Source organism: Crotalus tigris, unplaced genomic scaffold (genome assembly GCF_016545835.1).
Source record: "Crotalus tigris isolate CLP2741 ecotype Arizona unplaced genomic scaffold, ASM1654583v1 scf7180000017887.1893490, whole genome shotgun sequence".
NCBI classification, from domain to species: Eukaryota; Metazoa; Chordata; class Lepidosauria; order Squamata; family Viperidae; genus Crotalus; species Crotalus tigris.
In genome coordinates this window covers 1,155,818-1,175,290 of record NW_024096704.1, presented here as the reverse complement: position 1 = coordinate 1,175,290, position 19,473 = coordinate 1,155,818, and the positions used below count along the sequence as shown (strand labels likewise).

The following is a 19,473-nucleotide window of genomic DNA, read 5'->3' as shown; positions in this document are numbered from 1 at the left end:
CAGGGGTAGGCAACCCAAAACACTCAAAGAGCCACTTGGACCCGTTTCCCACCAAAAACAAAACACTGGGAGCCGCAAAACCCTTTTGATATCTAAAATGAAGATAACACTGCATATATCCTTTTTTACCTTTATTATAGGTGTGTGTATGTGTATGTGTGTGTGTGTGTGTATGTGTATATGTGTATACACACACACACACACACACACACACACACACACACACACATATACACATTAAAAATAAAAGTAAAAATATGACTCTTGGGAATATCCATACTATTAAAACAACGATCACCAAGAGAATACTTTAAGAGAATAAAATTACATACACACACAGGTAAAAAAAGGATATATGCAGTGTTATCTTCATTTTAGATGTCAAAAGGGTCTCTCTCTCCCTCCTTCTCTATCTGCCCTTGATCTGCCACTCCTCTTCCCCCACTCTCTCTCTCTCCCTCTCTCTCTCTTTCTCTCTCTCTCTTTCTCCCCCCCTCCTCTCTGCTGCTCACCTGGCAAGCTTCAAGCTGTTGTCCAACAACCTCCGGGGTAGGCAACCTCGTCTCTTTTATGACTCATGGACTTCAACTCCCAGAATTCCTGAGTCAGCCTAGCTGGGCTAGCTAGCTCTCTCCTGCCCTTCCTGCTTCCTTCAGAGACGCAGCAAAGGGAGGAGCTCCGCCCAGAAAACTTTTCAGCTCCTCGGAGAACACTGTGAGTGCACTCTCTTTTACACACACACACACAAAACACACACACACACACACAGAGAGAGAGAGAGAGAGAGAAGCAGGGAAGTGCAATTGTCTCTCTCTGTCTCTGTCTCTCTCTGCAAAGGCAGGAGGCTCCGGAGCCGCAGGTTGCCGACCTGTGGACTAGATGATCTCCAAGGTCCCTTCCAACTTTATTATTATTATTATAAGGTGTACATGTAAATTTTGATTTCTGGTGAAGTACCAGAAATTGTTTTGATACTATACACTTTGTGTCCTTAAAGTGCCTTAAAACTAAAGATGAACGTTTGTATAAGAGCATGTTCTATAGCAAAGCATGCAAGAAGGTTTCAGGCTCAGTTCTAGATTTCTCCAGATAGAAGGACTGAAAAAAAAAACCACAATTTGGAGAGAGCTAGCTGAGGAATTGTTGTACTTAATGTCTAGGTATATTAAACTTGCCAAGATTAAGGAATACTGGTCTATAGAGACAACCAACATAGAATTATTCTATAAAAAGAAGTTTGCAAATACTCTTAATGATTTAGATTATGTAAGTTTATTAGCCAAGAGTATTCCAATTATAGATGAAGAAAAAATACCAAGAACAAACAAGCATAAAGAATCCTGAAGACCATTTTTAATCCATCTGCTTAGAATGTACAGTAGGTAGTCCACAACTTAACAATTACAAGTGGGACCAGAGCTTTCTTTGTAAATGTTAAATTTTAAAAGACCTAATTTTATGGTCTTTTTGCCAGGATTGTGTGAATCACAGGGTCATTAAGCAAATCTGACTTCCCCTGAGGACTTTGTTTATTGGAAGAACAAGGTGGGAAAGTGGTAAATGGTGATCAGGTGACCTTAACACACTGCAACCATCATAAATGCATGCTAGTTGCCAAGCACTCAAATTTTGATTGTGACTATGGGAATTTTGTGACAATTTTAAGTGCAAGGGTTGACCATTAGTCACTTTTTTCCAGCACTGCCAAAACTTGGGAAGTTATTAAATGAATGATTGTAAGTTGAGGAGTACCCATAGGGGCAAAAATGGCCACAATTCAATGTTAGTATAACATTGAAGAGAAAAGGAACGATCATAGTTAAAATTAGGCAATCCTCCAATGGGCAAGTCAATATGAAGAATGTACTCATTTGTGAAAAGATCATAGTATAGTTAAGAGTATACATTACAAGGCCTGCAGTTGAAATTTGATTTAGGGGTTTTATACCACACAGCTGATAAAAACATTGAGGACAATCTCCAGATAATAAAAAAGCCATGTGTGGGAGATGACCAGGATGAACCTGAGGGAGGGGTCAAATGCATCAGTCGCGAGTCTCTTCGCACCCACAGGAGATCTAAGTGAAGCCCACCTTGAATTCCTTATGTACCCCAAATAGCCTTGATTGTTAGTAGTTCAGATTCTTGTAGAGAGCTTAAGCTTACAATAAATCTTCATACCAAGTTCAACTGCCTGGATCTCCTGATTTCCCTGGTGCTTGACAGAATGCAAAGAAGATGTTATAATGCGAGATTTCAATTACCTTTGCATAAACTGGGTATGTTCCTGTTCAAGACATGAAAAAGAAATTAAGTTTTTATATACCTTAAATGATTGTGCCTTAGTTGTTTCTTGGAAAATGAAGCAAACTACATTTAATTCTAATAGTGGCTAAGAGTTTCTGCAACAGTGAGTTGGGTGGCCTATAATGTAATAAATAATTTGTTGTGAGGTGTAACTGTTGGGGATCTGTTATTGTTTTTCATTCTCTTGTCAACTGCAGGTTGCTGCTGGATTCCATGATATGGGACAAATAGGAGGATGTGGTGGCCCAGTTCTGAAGCTGCTCTGGATTTGTCTAGCCAAAGTTGGTCAATGCAATTCTAGGCTGCATTAATAGAGGGATAGAATTAAGATCACCTCACTTTATAATCTCTTGGTAAGACCATATTTGGACTATTGCATCCAGTTTTGGTTGCCATGATATAAAAAAGAAATTGAGACTATAGAAAGAATGCAGAGAAGAGCAACAAAGATGATTAGGAGACTGGAGACTAAAACATACAAAGAATGGTTACAGGAATTGCGTATATCTAGTTTAATAAAAAGAAAGGCTGGGATGACATGATAGCAGTGTTCCAATATCTAAGGGACTGCCAGAAAGAAGAAAGAGTTAGCCTGTTCTCCAAAGCAAAGAACCAACCTAGAACTGAGAAATTTCCTAACAGAATAATTAATCAGTGGAATGACTTGCCTCCAGAAGTTGTGGTGCTTCAATACAGAAGGTTTTTAAAAAGAGATTGGACAACCATTTGTCTGAAATGGTATAGGGTTTCTTGCTTGAGTAGGATTGGACTAGAAGACCTCCAAAGTCCCTTCTAACTATTATTTTGTTAAATGAATGGCTACTATACTAGAGAGTTCTGGGTATAAGTGCCAAAATGTTACCCTCTGGATCAGGAAGTGGAAGCTGCCTGTTCATGTCCCCCCTCCCCCCAATAAAATTGCCAGTCCTCACTTTGACAGGTCTGACTCACTTGGCAGTCATCAGGACCCTTGCCAGTTTGTAGCCTGCTAGTTGTATCCATGGGGTTGGTCACTCAAATTCATTTATTTTAGGTCACAGAATCACATTTGAGAACTCTGTCCTAATATAGGCCTGTTAGCAAGATGGAATTGCTAAGCAATTCCTCTTAAAGCTATACACGGTCAAAAACAAAGTTCTGAATTGAGATGTAGACTTTTTTTTCTGTCAGTAAAAGCTAAGGAACTTGGCTTAGATCTGGGATCCTGAGTTTTACAGCCTGGATTGCTCAATATGAACAGACTTGGAATTATTGCAAATAAAACTATTAAAACAAAAGTCTGGAGCATGACCAAAGGATTTGAGTTGTAAATACTATTATATCTGCAATTAAAAATAGATAAAATAATGATTTATGTCTCTGTGACTTCAGTTTTGTCATTTCTGTAAAGGTGTGTTTTCGTAGCCAGAAAATTGTTAAGAAAGATATCATGCTTTCCTACTTCGTCATCAAAATGGCATAATTTCCTGATAGCTTTAAAATAAGTTTATTGTTTTGTGTGCTTCCATTACAGTGATGTACATCTGGAAGATTTGCCTCTTAGGAATAAATGATGCAAATTGCAGAGCATAAAATGAAATGGCAAAAGCAGAAATGCAGATAGCTGCTCATTGCTAATCTTATTAATTTGAAAAACAATTTTGTGAATCTATTTATATTTATATTACAAATGAAGCCCCTTTTCTAGATTTTTCAGCCTACTCAAAACACCTAATATTGCAAAGTATTATTAGTTGCAGAAAATCCAGTTACAAGAAAGGATTAAATAGCAAAAATAAACCGTTTAGAAAAAATTATGTTATATAAAATTTATTTATTCTGTGGAACTAATACTTCCCTAAATGAGTAAAAAACCTTCAAAAATAGATTATTTGAAAGAGTTAGGCATAGACTCTTGTTACTAACCAAGTCCTAATTTTAACCATCTTGAAAAGAAAGGATAATTATTGGATGCCAGTATGGATTTGTCAACAAGGAGTCTTACTAACTTTTAATTGAAGGTGATCATCAATAGTTCCTATCAAATTGGACGGAGATATCTTGTAGGGTGCCATAAGGTTGAATTCTGGGTTCTTATTTAAAAATAATAATGGCTTTGAGGCAGAGAGGGCAAATATATAAATGTCATAACATCAAATAGTATAACTAATCTTCTAGAAAACAGAAATAAAATTCAAAACCATCTTATGAATTAGAGAAAGAAGCAAAACAAAATAAATTTAATAAGGACAAATGAATTGTTTTTCACCCTAAAAAAGAGAAATCTAATGCACAGGGACAGAATTGGGAATCCTAGGTCTGACAATATGAACAAGATTTTTTGAGCATAAAATGAATGTAAATGATTAGTGTGATATGGCTGCAAAAACTTGAATTTTATGTTGCCCTTATAAAAGTATTCTTTCCAAATAGTTGGAAGTAATGGCAGTAATAGCTCCATTTTATTTTGCATTTATTAGAGCCTAGCTTGAGATATAGTGTTAAAATTTAAACCTTTAGCTTGAACAGAGAAAAGGATGATAAGAGGTTATAATTAAATATTAGTAGAGACACTGAAGGAACTGTGAAAGTTTACCTTTAACAAGAGAACATTAAAAGTAGGAGAGAAAATATAATAACAGCCAGGAGAGTTGTGATTGGTGCAACCAGGTGCTTGAAGCATCACTTCATATATGTTGCCAGGTGGTGCATTGGTTAAAGTGCAATACTGCAGGCAAACCTGCCCACAGCCTGCAGTTCAATCCTGACAGGGCTCAGGGTTGACTCAGTATTCATCCTTTTGAGGTTGGTAAAAGGAGGACCCAGATTGCTGGGGTCAACATGCAAATAATGCTTACATTGTAAACCACCCAATACTGCTGTAAAGTGCTATGGGTCAGTATATAAGCCTAAAATGCTTTTGCCTTCAAGCATGCAATAGGGGCACCAGCTTGATTTTTTTTGGTTCTTGTCAGTAGACACCTCCAATAGCAATATCCAAATATCTCCAAGGATAACTTTCAAAAGTCGAAAAGGGCATGACAAAAGAAGATCAAGACTGGTTCAGAATGCAGGAAATAGAATAACGGATTTATACATGAGAAAGAGACTAATACAATATTATTTCACTCGACTGCATATTTATAAAGGTATACATTCAGTGCTCGAAGGAAATAAATTAAGATTAAAACTGAATGTATATTATTGATAAAATATATAATAGTGTTATAATAATAAAAGCACTCGAATAGTTACTCCAGAACTATGATTGACTCCCACTCACTAGATCTGTTCAAGCAGAAGTTAGATAGCCATCTAGAATATTTCAATTTGGATCGACTGGGATGCTGGAATAAATGGCCTAAACGACTCTTTCCAATTCTAGCATATGCAGATTTTTATGTAAATAAACATGGAGGTGTCTGGAGCAACCATAGCAGTTTGATTAAATAATTTTCTTCTATTTATATAACTTATTGATTAAATATATTCCATCAAGTCAATGTTGACTCTTAGCGACCATACAGATATACTTGCTGCAGTATAACCTTAGTCTCATCCTTTAGGTCTCTCAAAGATAACCCATCGCCACTGTAATGAGTCCATCCATCTTGCTGCTGGTTATCCTTTTCCCTTCCCTTCTACTTTTCCTAGCATTATGGACTTCTCAAGAGAATAATGTATTTGTACTGAAGATAATATAAGCATGCATTGGTAAAGGAAGTTCCTAATAAGAACAAGGTGTACGTAATATGTATTAAAGATGCATAATTAGAAGCCTCTAGGCAAAAACTGGCTCCCATTTGGCAAAAGAGAAAGATAAAAGATTGTCATTGTTGGCAGTAAAGCTGCAGGCTCTTGAAGAGAGGTCTTTGCTGAGCACTTCCAATCCTTAAATAGGAAGCCCTTTGGTGAAACTGCTGATCAACAAAAGGGATTTTCATCAGGAAAGTCTTGGCATTTCATGGAAAATGATGCTTTTTCCATCCCTGTGGAGTTTGTAAGCCAAGTTCATTCATATACAGTTCCAATTGTCTGACCTACAGATATTGTATTTGTACAGCTTGCCAGAAAGGTGTGGGCAGCAGAGAAGTAATTCCCCTGCAACTTAGCATCAGGCTTTAAAGTCACATCTGCAACTCCTAAAAGGCAATTAATGTCCCCAAGTTTAAATCCGCCCCCCCAGTCCACCCCATTTCTATAATATTCAATGAGATTTACAAGTAATCAAAGGAATCTTTTTTTTCCCAGATTTGGAATTCCTAATGCACAGTACCATTATGGGGAACTAACCATCCAGTATATCTTATCCTATACAAGTAAATAAAATACAATGGAACTGAAATAAGTACTTGATTCTTGAGCTGAATCTTTCCACTGGGGAAAATGTCATCCTCAGTACCCATTTTATATTAGCATTAATGGACTGCTGCATAAGCTGAAACTCTACATTTGTTCTTTTCTTTTTCCAGTGATGGATAGATTGAAAATGCTTAGTTTTGAATGATGTTTTTCCTAAATAGCTCTTTAGAATGTGTGTTCCTCCATCCAATTCCCCTGATATTTGCTGTTAAAAGTGTAATCAACAAGAATTGTGGTTTCCAGTATAATTAAGATTCATTAGTAAAGATCTGGCGTAGTTCCCTGCAGCTTGATTCAGAGGGAGGCTATTGGCCCTGAAATGATACAGAGATCACTTTGGAAGATAAATCAAGACATCTGCCTGAATTTGAAACTTTATTATTGTATCTGCATGCTGTCTAATTAACTAACTAACACTAATGGAGTGTGAAAGGTGTATGAAAACATTGCAGGTGTACACATGAGATCCATTTTACAGCACTTAGTGATAGATGGGTGGGAGATTAAATAATCCTCATTGCTTCACAGATTGTCTAACTTTTTCTGTGGTTGAACTCACTTTCTCTGGTAAATTATTTAGAAGATAATCAAAATATATAGAACATACGTTACATGTGCAGGCTAAACTAGTGACCAATTCATTCCTGTTAGAAAATAATGATCAAATAATACATAATTAAAGCTCCTGAACACTCATTTGATCAGTCATGTTTATTCTTAGTAATGAAAGATGACCTTATTTTGCATGGGGATTTTTAAGACAATTGACTCAGTTGGTCCTGCTGTTGATTAACTTCTTAGCAGAATGTTTTCCCCTTTGAATTTAGTAGGTAAACATTACACAAAAGAGAAAACCAAGTCTTCGTATGTTAGAACACTAAATGGTAAGGTGGGCAAATAAAGCAAGCTGATCATTTCAACTAAATTGATTTAGCCTGAGTAATTTAGTACATAAATAATAAGCTAAGTTATCCTGAAATTCAGAATTGAAGATTGAAGAGTTTATCTCGGCCCAAGGTTTGTTTTGTTTTATTTTTGTAAGGAGGTGCTGTCTCTGTCATCTACATTTATCCTAACTCCTGTATTGTAAAAATTCTTTCAAAATTTTTGTACAGAATTATTTACAACTGCTATAATTTCTACATATCTCTATATTGGTACTCTATGAAGTGCTATCATCACTGACAGCGTCATGGTCAGTGTTTGTGTCTTTCTGTGTGCACACTTGGAAGAAACTTTTAAAAGCTATTGGAAACAATTATGAAAGAAAAATTTAAAAATTGAGACACTGATAGACTAGCAGTGTTGGATTTTATTTACAGCTTTGTCAATAAATTTGTTTTATCACAGCACAAATCTCAGTATTTTGTTTTTCTATGATCGCCAGACTTTAACTGATCATTTTGGTTGTTTTCTTTCTCTGCCTCATCATTTTTTAATTATGGAGAGCATGGCAGCCAAAGCAAAGAACATATAAAATGGGAAAGTGCGTATTTTTTTTATTTAAAAAATAATGCATCTAAGTTTAGTTTTCCTGCAAACATACACATAGTGCGGAAAACATAATCAAATACATGTTTTGGCTGACGCTTTTAACACTAATCATTGGCTAGCATTTTGTGAATTCTTATGAAGGGTGTTCATCTGAGGGAAAAGACTATTAAAATAAATAGAATCCACCAAGGCCGCAGACCAAAAGAGGTAGACATTAGCTTCCTAGCATCACTGATACATTGACCTGGACATGTGTAAAGAGAAAACCAAAGTTCTGCAAATTATGTATGTAGGTCTTCAAACTTGGCCCTTTTATGACTTGTGGACTTCAACTCCCAGAATTCCTCAGCCAGACCCATTTCTTGTTGCTTTGTTTATTGTAGCATCAATAAGGAAGGAAAGAAAAAATTGAAAGGGTCTGCATTAGTAACAAAGGAGATACTGTGGGCAAGATACATATGAAGGTGTCCATATATGGAAAATCTGTAAAGGCAAAGGAAGCATACAGTACAAGGACTAAAGAGGTAACAAATTCTGAAAAAAAATTCCAAAAGATCAGTGTATAGAGAGCTCAGCCACCCAAGCTTGCCTTCCATGGATGGAAGGGATGGTTAAGAAGCAAAGGAACAAACCAATCAGGAGTTTTAGTAGCCATAATCAAAAGGAGGAGGAAGAATCATAAACACTAGCTAGCCTTGTCGTTTCTAATCCATTGTGCAGGGGGCGCTAGGGGCAAAGTGAACAATTTTGAACCAGTTTTGACAGCTTTTTGTTGTGGATTTCGCCAAGACATCTTTCCTGCTGACAGCTATGGAATAGCTGCAGGGAATAAGACCTGCATACTTCTTTCTGGAAGACTTGGATATTCTCTTCAAGCTCTGTTTTTTTCCCCTCAAACTAATGCACCTTAGTTCCTTTTCTGTCTATAAAATAACTTTACTCTTATACTCAGCTTTTCTCCCATCTATCTATAACAGCATCCTGGCTCTATTTACACTATCCCCACTCTCACATTATAGAAAGATAGGGGACTGTGAGAGTGATGAGCTCAAGGGACTGATAACCTGGAGGCCAACTTCTCACATCACTTGATCATATCAACTGGGGTTCTTTGTTAGCTCCTACTCCTAACTACTACACTGGCTTAAGAGTATAGTAGTTAGGAGTACAGCTTTCTCAGTGACAGGCACATGATTATGTAATTCTCTTGTAGAAGGATTTTTGTACACTACTCTGGATTCCTTCAGGAGAAAAACTAGTACTATAGTAATAATTTAAACCTTTGATTTTAACTTAGAAATGCATCTTTTAAAAAAATACATAACGAACATGTCTGAAAACAATGTTCCGATCATAGGCTTCTATTCCTAGCTACAGTGGTAGCTCCATTAATAAACGTACATCATGATACAGTGATATAAATTCCCTTTTCTACTTAAGTTGTGACATTGAATACAAGCACATAAGGGGTGGAGTTTGTGTTACACATTTCATATCTTGAATCAAATCATTGGAAGGTTTCGTTTTAGAACTTTAATTTCCAAACTTAAAATGCTTGAAAATCTGGAGAAGATTTTTTTTTAAAAAAAGTGAAATATGGTTCAAGACTAAGGATACATTACAAAACTGCAGCATGTATGATATCTATGCTATTGGCTGAGGAATTTTGGGAACTGAAGTCCTCACATTTTAAAATGCCGAGATTGTGAAACTTTGCCCTGAATCAAAGCCTATGAAGGATGGAGAGTGTATTGTAACAACCCATGTAGAAGAGGCAAGCAAGAATTATTTATTATTCACTGGATTAAACTCAACACATAATTCTAAACTTAAGTAGACGTGATTCAAAGGCAGGTCTTTTCTTTCTGACTTTGATTCTTGTGCTTTCTTTTGTAAGAAACAAATATTTACTTCGGTTGGCATTACAGATGGGTAAGGAAACCAGCTATAATGCACCATCCATCAACTATTTTTAAGGGCTAAGGAAGAGTTTTCCAATTGGGAAAATGACCCGGAGATAAAATATTGAGTTCTGTTTCTCAGTGCATGATAATATTGCTAAATGCATTGTCAATAATTGTCTCCAGCAACAAAGAACATTTCTAATATCTTTCCCCTTTATGGATTACTGCCTTGTCGTGGCAAAGGGGCTTGTGTAACTCAATGAAGCTATAAGCTATGCCGTGCAGGGCCACCCAAGATGGACAGGTTATAGCAGAGAGTTCCAACAAAATGTGATCCACTGGAGAAGGAAATGGCAAACCACTCCAGTATCTTTGCCATGAAAACCCCATGGACAGTACTAAAAGGCAAAAAGATATGACGCTGGAAGATGAGCCCCTCAGGTCGGAAGGTGTCCAATATGCTACTGGGGAAGAGCAGAGGGCTAGTACTAGTAGCGCCAGAAAGAATGAAGCGACTGGGCCAAAGCCGAAAGGACGCTCAGCTGTGGATATATCTGGTGGTGAAAGGAAAGTCCGATGCTGTAAAGATTTTTTCTCCATAGGAACCTGGAATGTAAGATCCATGAATCAAGGCAAGCTAGACGTAGTCAAAAAAGAGATGACAAGACTGAACATCGACATCTTAGGAATCAGCGAACTAAAATGGACAGGAATGGGTGAATTTAACTCAGATGACCATCAGGTATACTACCGTGGGCAAGAATCCCTCAGAAGAAATGGAGTAGCCTTCATAGTCAATAAAAGAATAGGAAAAGAAATACTGGGGTACAATCCCCAAAATGACAGAATGATCTCAATTCGAATCCAAGGCAAACCATTCAATATCACAATAGTCCAAATCTATGCCCCAACCACTGGTGCTGAAGAGGATGAAATTGACCAGTTTTATGAAGCCCTACAGCACCTTACAGAATTAACACCAAAAAATGATGTCCTTATCATCATGGGGGATTGGAATGCTAAGGTAGGAAGCCAAAAGATAACCGGAATAACAGGCTAGTTTGGCCTTGGAATACAAAATGAAGCAGGGCACAGGCTAATAGAATTTTGTCAAGAGAATATGATGGTCATAACAAACAGTCTTTTCCAACAACCCAAGAGACGGCTCTACACATGGACATCACCAGACGGTCAACATAGAAATCAGATTGACTATGTGCTCTGCAGCCAAAGATGGAGAAGCTGTATACAGTCAGTAAAAACAAGACCAGGAGCTGACTGTGGCTCAGATCATGAGCTTCTCGTTGCAAAATTTAGGCTTAAATTGAAAAAAGTAGGGAAAAGCACTAGGCCACTCAGGTATGAACTAAATCATATTCCTGATGAATATACAGTAGAGGTGACAAATAGATTTAAGGAATTAGATCTGATAGACAGAGTGCCTGAAGAACTATGGATGGAAGTTCGCAACATTGTACAAGAGGTAGCAACTAAAACCATCCCAAAGAAAAAGAAATGCAAGAAAGCAAAATGGCTGTCTGAGGAAGCTTTGCAAATAGCTGAGGAAAGAAGGGAAGCGAAAGGCAAAGGAGAAAGAGAAAGATACACCCAATTGAATGCAGAATTCCAGAGAGTAGCTAGAAGAGATAAGAATGCCTTCTTAAATGAACAGTGCAAAGAAATAGAAGAAAACAACAGAATAGGGAGGACCAGAGATCTCTTCAAGAAAATTGGAGATATGAAGGGAACGTTTCATGCAAAGATGGGCATGATAAAGGACCAAAATGGCAGAGACCTAACAGAGGCAGAAGAGATTAAGAAGAGATGGCAAAACTACACAGAAGAACTATACAAGAATGAGCTTAACGTCCCAGATAACCACAATGAGATGGTCACTGACCTCGAACCAGACATCCTAGAATGTGAAGTGAAATGGGCCTTAGAAAATCTGAGCAACAACAAAGCTAGTGGAGGTGACAGTATTCCAGCTGAGCTATTCAAAATCTTAAAAGACGATGCAGTAAAAGTGCTACACTCAATTTGCCAGCAAATTTGGAAAACTCAACAGTGGCCACAGGATTGGAAAAGGTCAGTTTATATTCCAATTCCAAAGAAAGGCAATGCCAAAGAATGTTCAAACTATCGCACCATTGCACTCATTTCACATGCTAGTAAAGTTATGCTTAAAATCCTACAAGCTAGACTCCAGCAGTATGTAGATCGAGAACTACCAGAAGTACAGGCAGGATTTCGAAGAGGCAGAGGAACTAGAGATCAAATTGCCAACATACGCTGGATCATGGAGAAAGCTAGGGAGTTCCAGAAAAACATCTACTTCTGCTTCATTGACTATGCAAAAGCCTTTGATTGTGTGGATCACAACAAATTGTGGCAAGTTCTTAAAGAGATGGGAGTACCAGACCATCTCATTTGTCTCTTGAGAAACCTATATGCGGGTCAAGAAGCAACAGTGAGAACTGGACACGGAACCACTGATTGGTTCAAAATTGGAAAAGGAGTCCGGCAAGGCTGTATACTGTCGCCCTGCCTATTTAACTTATATGCAGAGCACATCATGAGAAAGGCAGGGCTAGATGAATCAAAAGTTGGAATTAAGATTGCCGGGAGAAATATCAACAACCTAAGATATGCAGATGATACCACTCTAATGGCAGAAAGTGAAGAGGAACTAAAGAGCCTCTTGATGCGGGTGAAGAAGGAGAGTGCAAAAGTAAGCTTGAAACTCAACATTAAGAAAACCAAAATCATGGCATCCGGCCCTCTCAATTCCTGGCAAATAGATGGGGAAGAAATGGAGGCAGTGACAGATTTTATTTTTCTGGGCTCCAAGATCACCTCAGATGGGGACTGCAGCCAAGAAATTAAAAGACGCTTGCTCCTGGGGAGGAAAGCTATGGCAAATCTAGACAGCATACTAAAAAGCAGAGACATCACCCTGCCAACAAAAGTGCGTATAGTCCAGGCCATGGTTTTCCCAGTTGCAATGTATGGCTGTGAAAGTTGGACCATAAGAAAGGCTGAGCGCAAAAGAATTGAGGCCTTTGAACTATGGTGCTGGAGAAGACTCCTGCGAGTCCCTTGGACTGCAAGGCGTTCAAACCGGTCAGTCCTAGAAGAGATCAACCCTGACTGCTCTTTAGAAGGCCAGATCCTGAAGTTGAAACTCAAATACTTTGGCCACCTAATGAGAAGGAAGGACTCACTGGAAAAGGGCCTAATGCTGGGAAAGATTGAGGGCAATAGAAGAAGGGGACGACAGAGAATAAGATGGCTGGATGGAGTCACTGAAGCAGTAGGTGTGAACTTAAATGGACTCCAAAAGATGGTAGAGGACAGGAAGACCTGGAGGAACGTTGTCCATGGGGTCGCAATGGGTCGGACACGACTTCGCAATTAACAACAACAACATCTTTAATTATGAATATCAATTATTTTAAGCGGCAAGATATCTGTGTATATCTTGTACATGATGGATGCTTTCCAGTTTTTTCTTTGGAGTATAATACAGTAGTGTTCTCATTGTGACTGGGACTGTCCTATTAGCTACTGTACTATGCTATACTACTGTATATACATTTTGTGTATATCTTATACGGTAGTCTGACTTAAGGCACTTTTTCTTCCTTACTGTTCCTGGTCAAGGCTAGCTGAAGGCCTTGAGATCAAGGTTATCACATGCTCCAACAGTGTTCCCCAGTTCCTTATCCTATACTGTTTAGTGTTTTATCAAGCAACCAATGTCAGTGTGAGGATGAGAAAGGTGCTAAGACCAGGAAATAGAGTGTCTTTCTCCACTCTATTCTTTACTTTCTTGCATTGGCTTTTTCAAATAAAAAGAAATAATGCTTGCTACCATCAGGGAGGCAACGATGCACTCCTCTGTTCAAAAAGAAAAAGGCTGAGAAAGAGTCAGTTGGCTTCTGCCGGGAAGGCGGAATCTCAGGAGTCAACCTCCCCACCCTGCAATTTCAGAGAAAGTCTGCAAAATGGTGGTTACGACATTTGCTTTGGAGAAGGAGCCAAGCCAATTAAGTCTGAATCAAGAAGGCCCACAGCATCCTGAGGGCAGTACAGAAAGTTTTCTTCATCTATGAGTGTTCACTTTGAGAACAGAGATGGAAAAGGAATTTAGTTTTGGAGGATGCAGAGTGTATCTGCCTTACACATGGCATTTAATACTTTTATTGGGTGATTTCCATAATGAATGAATAACTTCATTTGAAACACAGACACACACATACACAGACATAGTTTTTGATGGATTGATGCCAGACTAATTTATCTCTGCTACTTGACTTGTCAATGATACTATCAGGAAGACATTTGTTCAAGTCCCACATTGTCTCTGGTCCTATTAGAAGCATACACTGTGTAAGACCTTACTCGAAATGAATATTCTTGGAAATATTTTGCATGGAGCCAACGGCATGGACACAACCATTTTTGCCGGAATTATGTAGCTGACAAATGCTTTCCTGTCCTATGATGATAAAGACATTTTAATTGCTCTGTGCTTTCATTGTAGTTCAAACTTTCACAAAGCCTGGTTTGAATTCAAAGGCTCCTTTTTCTTCTCTTTTCTTTGGAGCAATGTGTCTTACAGCACAATCATGGTTTGAATTAGCATTTATATGTATGCCGAATATATTGTGTGTTAACCCTTTCTTTTATATTGCATACATTCTTTAGGCAAAGACCAAAGTAATCTCTTGTGACTCAGAACAGAACATAATTCCTTTTGCTAGGAGTTCAGGGGAGCAGAGCCAGCGATCTTCTCAGCACAGACCACCTACTCAAACTTGCTTTACTCTATTCAAAGATGAGAGTGATTTAGGAGGAACACAATTGCATGTATTTTCTTTATACTGTATGGGCTGCCTGTGCAGGATTTGGTTGTTGTTTTCATAGCTAAAGCAGGTTGGGAGGAGATCGTGGAGATTTGGTTGTGGGTCTTTGCCCATTTACATTGTCATTTTGAAATTAAATGTGCATTATCCTGTAGAAAAATTGAATTTTTCTCACAAATCACTGTGCAGAGAAAAAAATGACATAAAAATTAGTTAGGAATTACGAAGAAAATTAGTTTTATATATCCAATCCAACAAATGACAGTCAATTCAGTCATCTTGGTCAGAACACAGCGATTCTGAGAGAATTCAAGAGATCTGTCAAGGTCTCAACCATCTGCTACCACTTCCTGTTGACATGTCTCTTAGCTTTTCCTTTTGTTGTTAGTTGCAAAGTTGTGTCCGACCCATCGTGACCCCATGGACAATGTTCCTCCAGTCCTATTTCTTTCCAGCCCCAGCAGTAGTCACAGAACCTGCTTCCTAGGTTTTAGCTGAATCCCAAGAGAAGATATCAGGAGATAAACTTTCTCCATGAAGATTTTGTAGATCAGAAAGTGAGAATAGTGGCAGAAAAATGTAGAGATGTTTTTTTTTAAAAAACCCACAGTTCTCTGATTTTGCCTTTTAGCTATACAGAAAGAACAGGGAAGAACTATTTTATAGCACTAGATAATATTTATGTATTTGTTGTGTAGGCTTATACACAGCTCAGTTAACTTACTTCAAGTCCCAAGGGTGCTTTTTCAAGAGGCAACTGGGCTTTTTTATTTTTCTTTGAAAACGTTTCACTTCTCATCCAAGAAGCTTCTTCAGCTCTGACTGGATGGTGGGAATGGAAGGATTTATGCTCTTTGCAAACAGCTGATCATTTGCATTCTTTTAGAGAATTGATGCAGCCACTTGGAGGGTTGTCAATGTCCTCAGGGTCACCTGAGTGTGGAGCCTTCTTGGAACAGTTGAAAGGACTGTATTGTGGAGCTGTGCTTTCTACAGGATGTTTAGGCCCTTCACTGTTGAACACAGATACAGGCTGTTAAAGATGAGTCTGTGTTGTCTGCATCTCAGACTGAAGTGCAAACTGAAGCACCACCATCCAGCCAGAGCTGAAGAAGCTTCTTGGATGAGAAGCGAAACATCTCCCAAGAAAAACAAGAAAGTAGAGTTTCCCCTTGAAAAAGCGTCTTTAGGACAATCATGACCTGTATGACTGAGAATCTCCATAGAACTTACTTCAAGGTTATTTATAAGCAAATCCTCCTTCTCCCCTCCCCTCAAAGCCCAAGTCAATCATGAAAATACATTCCCTTTCAACCTTCCATAAAACCCATGGCCACAATATTTCTCTACCTCTATCACCATTCTTTTTATGCAAATTAATGCAAGCATAAAAAGTCCTGTTACAAGGTCCATGCGTAGAGTTTAGGTGTGGCTATGCTTATAAGCAGGTTTCCTCACTAGCTGGCTTGTATCCTGACGATGATGGCAGATGTTAGCCATCGAAAGCTTGATTTTATTTATTAAAACCTTGGTTTTTTATTTCCTGTATATATATGTGCACTTATTCTTCTGTTGGTTTGTCCGATGTATGTGGTGGGACAAGTGGTGCATGGGATTTCGTATACTCCTTGATTTTCTAATGCTGTTTTGATGTTGTGTTTATGGAGGATCTTACCAATGTACTAACATCCAATTGATTCCATAGAAATAAGATTACAAACCTAATCCAAAAAGAAACCCCCACTAAAATCCAAGACAAAGAACAAGAAAACGGCAAAGCCCTCCTCCCCCAGCCAATCAGAGCACAGCCAAGCCTCTAACCAATCAGAACACACCTCCACCCAATCAGAACACAGCCAAGCTCCCACCCAATCAGTTCATACCTCCACTGGCAGTTAAAAGGAAGAAACAGCCAAGACCACACATTGCTGCTCAAAGCACGAAGCTGAAAACACCAGCCTGAAGATGACGAATGGGACTTCGTCGAAACGTCGCCAAGACACTTCCAATTTTACGCGGGAAAAAACCCGAACAACGAAAGACCTACATACAAACACCCGCGAAAACCTCAGAAAACATATATATATATATATATATATATATATATATATATATATATATATATATATATAAATTTTGATCTATTAATCAACTAGATTTGATCTTATTCTAATAACTCCCACCCATCAAGAACACATATGTTCAGAAATACTTTTTGCCTTCTTGCAGAATATGAGATTTACAAGTTATCACAGGACCAGGTCAAAAACTTTTCCTTCAGAAAATTATTATTGCAATTGCATCTATAAAACCAAGAAATATTTCAGTTCCTGATGGTTTTATAGCTGAAGTGTATTGAATTTCCAGATGCTGTTTTATTGGAGATATATGATAAAGTTTTTCAAATCAAATTCAATGCTGTAATTTTAATGAGACATATATCATAGTTATTCCAAACAAGGCAGAAAAAGTTTATATACGTTTTCAAATTATAAACATCAATAAGCATGGATAAATTCAGCTATAACATTTAATAGCCACTTTGGCTGATTGCTTATAGTTTGCTTTTACAATTATGCATCCAGCTCTACATCTATTTATGTATCATGTTTTGTTGGAATTCAGAAAATAACATTGATTGGTTTTGTTGAGTCCTCGGCTTAATGGCGAATAAGCACAGAGCATCTCATAGTGTCAAGAAGCCTTTATTGTTGTCTCTTCTGCTCCGTTACAGCTCTGAGACATGCAGGCCTCTCTGCCTCTCTTAAGAACGCTTCTCTGGACCGAATAGCAACATTTGGCAAGCTCCGTGCCTCGTGCATGCGTGTGAAGCCGGTGCCGGTTTACCCTTTTTCTTTGCAATTGTAGAAATACAAGATTTCCTCTGCCTCAGTTAGAGAAACCTGGGTGCCTTCAACTACACAATATTGATCTCTCTTCTAAACTGGAGATTTTTCAAAGATCCCTCTTGATGTTGTTCTCTTTATGCTTTGCACTCTATTGTGGGTAAAATGTGCCTTGAGTGAGTCAGCAGCTCTTTTAGTGTATTAAAGCTCTTCCTTTCCCCTTTTTCCTTTTTAATAAACCATGTGGTTTTAACATCCGTGTGCCTATGGAGTATGTATTTATTATTTACCTTTACCTTCAGGCACTTCTAAGCAGCTGGACTTAATGAATAAAAATCATCAGTGAAATCATGCCATGTGTTTGCAAGGAAAGAATAATTTATAGCTAGAAGTATTACGGAGGATGGGGAGGAGAAGGAGGGAGAGATGCCCAGATCAACAAAGCATTCAGAATCCCTGATGTTTTTGTGCAAAGCAGGCACCTGTACTGCTCAAGGCAATGAAATTGATTAGCAAGTATTCATTAACTTCCTACCATGGGTGACCATGGGAATTGTGAATCGGAAAAGGAATTATAAGAGAGCTGCAAGATTCCATCCCACTTCTCAAAAAAAAAAAAAAAAATCTCATTAGCCTTCCATATCCTAATTATCTGGAGCATTATGTCATTCATAGTGGGCAAGTAGAAAGGAAGTTGGTTTTTCTGTCTCCTCTTGAACTTCTCAAAATAATTTTTACATGCAACTAATAGCCTAGAAGGTAGCATAACTACAGTATTAGGCAATGCATAATATAATATATTGGACTATTAGACCATATTGTATTCCATTTCAGCAGGTCTGAATTGTTTTTATTTGCACTCTGTTTCACAGCATATGAATGACTTTCTTTTTTTTTATTAAAAAGTTTTATAAAAATTACAATATAAACCAAAATCAACCCACCCAACCCCCCCCCTCCCCCACTTCCCAGAGCTGAGTACAGGGTTACAAATATGATAATCATAATCTAACTAACATTAACCAACTATATAAATAACCAAGTCCATAATGCGCTTTAACTCCCTTTAACATAAATATAAACAAATTGAAAATAAACATAATAATAATAAAACATAAACAAGTTGATATCCTAATTATTGAACAATACAATCTCCAAATTGTGAAACAATACTAATAATATAATTGTAACCAAACTGAAAATAAACATAATAATAATAAAAACATAAACAAGTTAATATAATAATAATAATAAAGTTCCACTATAATAAACTATTAATAATAATAATACTCTAAAATTCACTCATAAGCTAAATATAACCTTTTAATCCCATATCTATTCTGAATACGATCTATCCATCTTCTCCAAACCGAAATGTATCTTTTCTGTAAGTGTTCCATCAAATAAACAGAAATCTTAGCCATTTCTGCTAAATTTAACACTTTAAGCATCCATGCTTCTATAGTAAGCAAACAATCCTTCTTCAAATATTGACCTACTAATAACCTTGCAGCTATTATCAAATTCAACATCAAGTTAATTTCTTTGGCCTCACAATCTATAATAACACCCAATAAAAATAATTGTGGAATCAGTTGAATGTTCCACCAAATCTTAATCCAAAAAAACCCTTCCCTTATTTATTCTAAATATACTCTATCAACCAAATTAACTATCATATCTAAAACAAACATATTATTACACCAATTATTA

General features: G+C 37.5%; 1 long non-coding RNA gene across 1 annotated transcript; it reads left to right on the top strand.

Moving 5' to 3' along the window:
- The first annotated feature begins 676 nt into the window (after positions 1-676).
- Positions 677-7,958, top strand: LOC120308231. The gene is made up of 3 exons (XR_005556800.1): positions 677-714; positions 2,505-2,660; positions 6,538-7,958. It is a non-coding gene; the product is annotated as an uncharacterized LOC120308231 (long non-coding RNA).
- Positions 7,959-19,473: the final 11,515 nt, after the last annotated feature.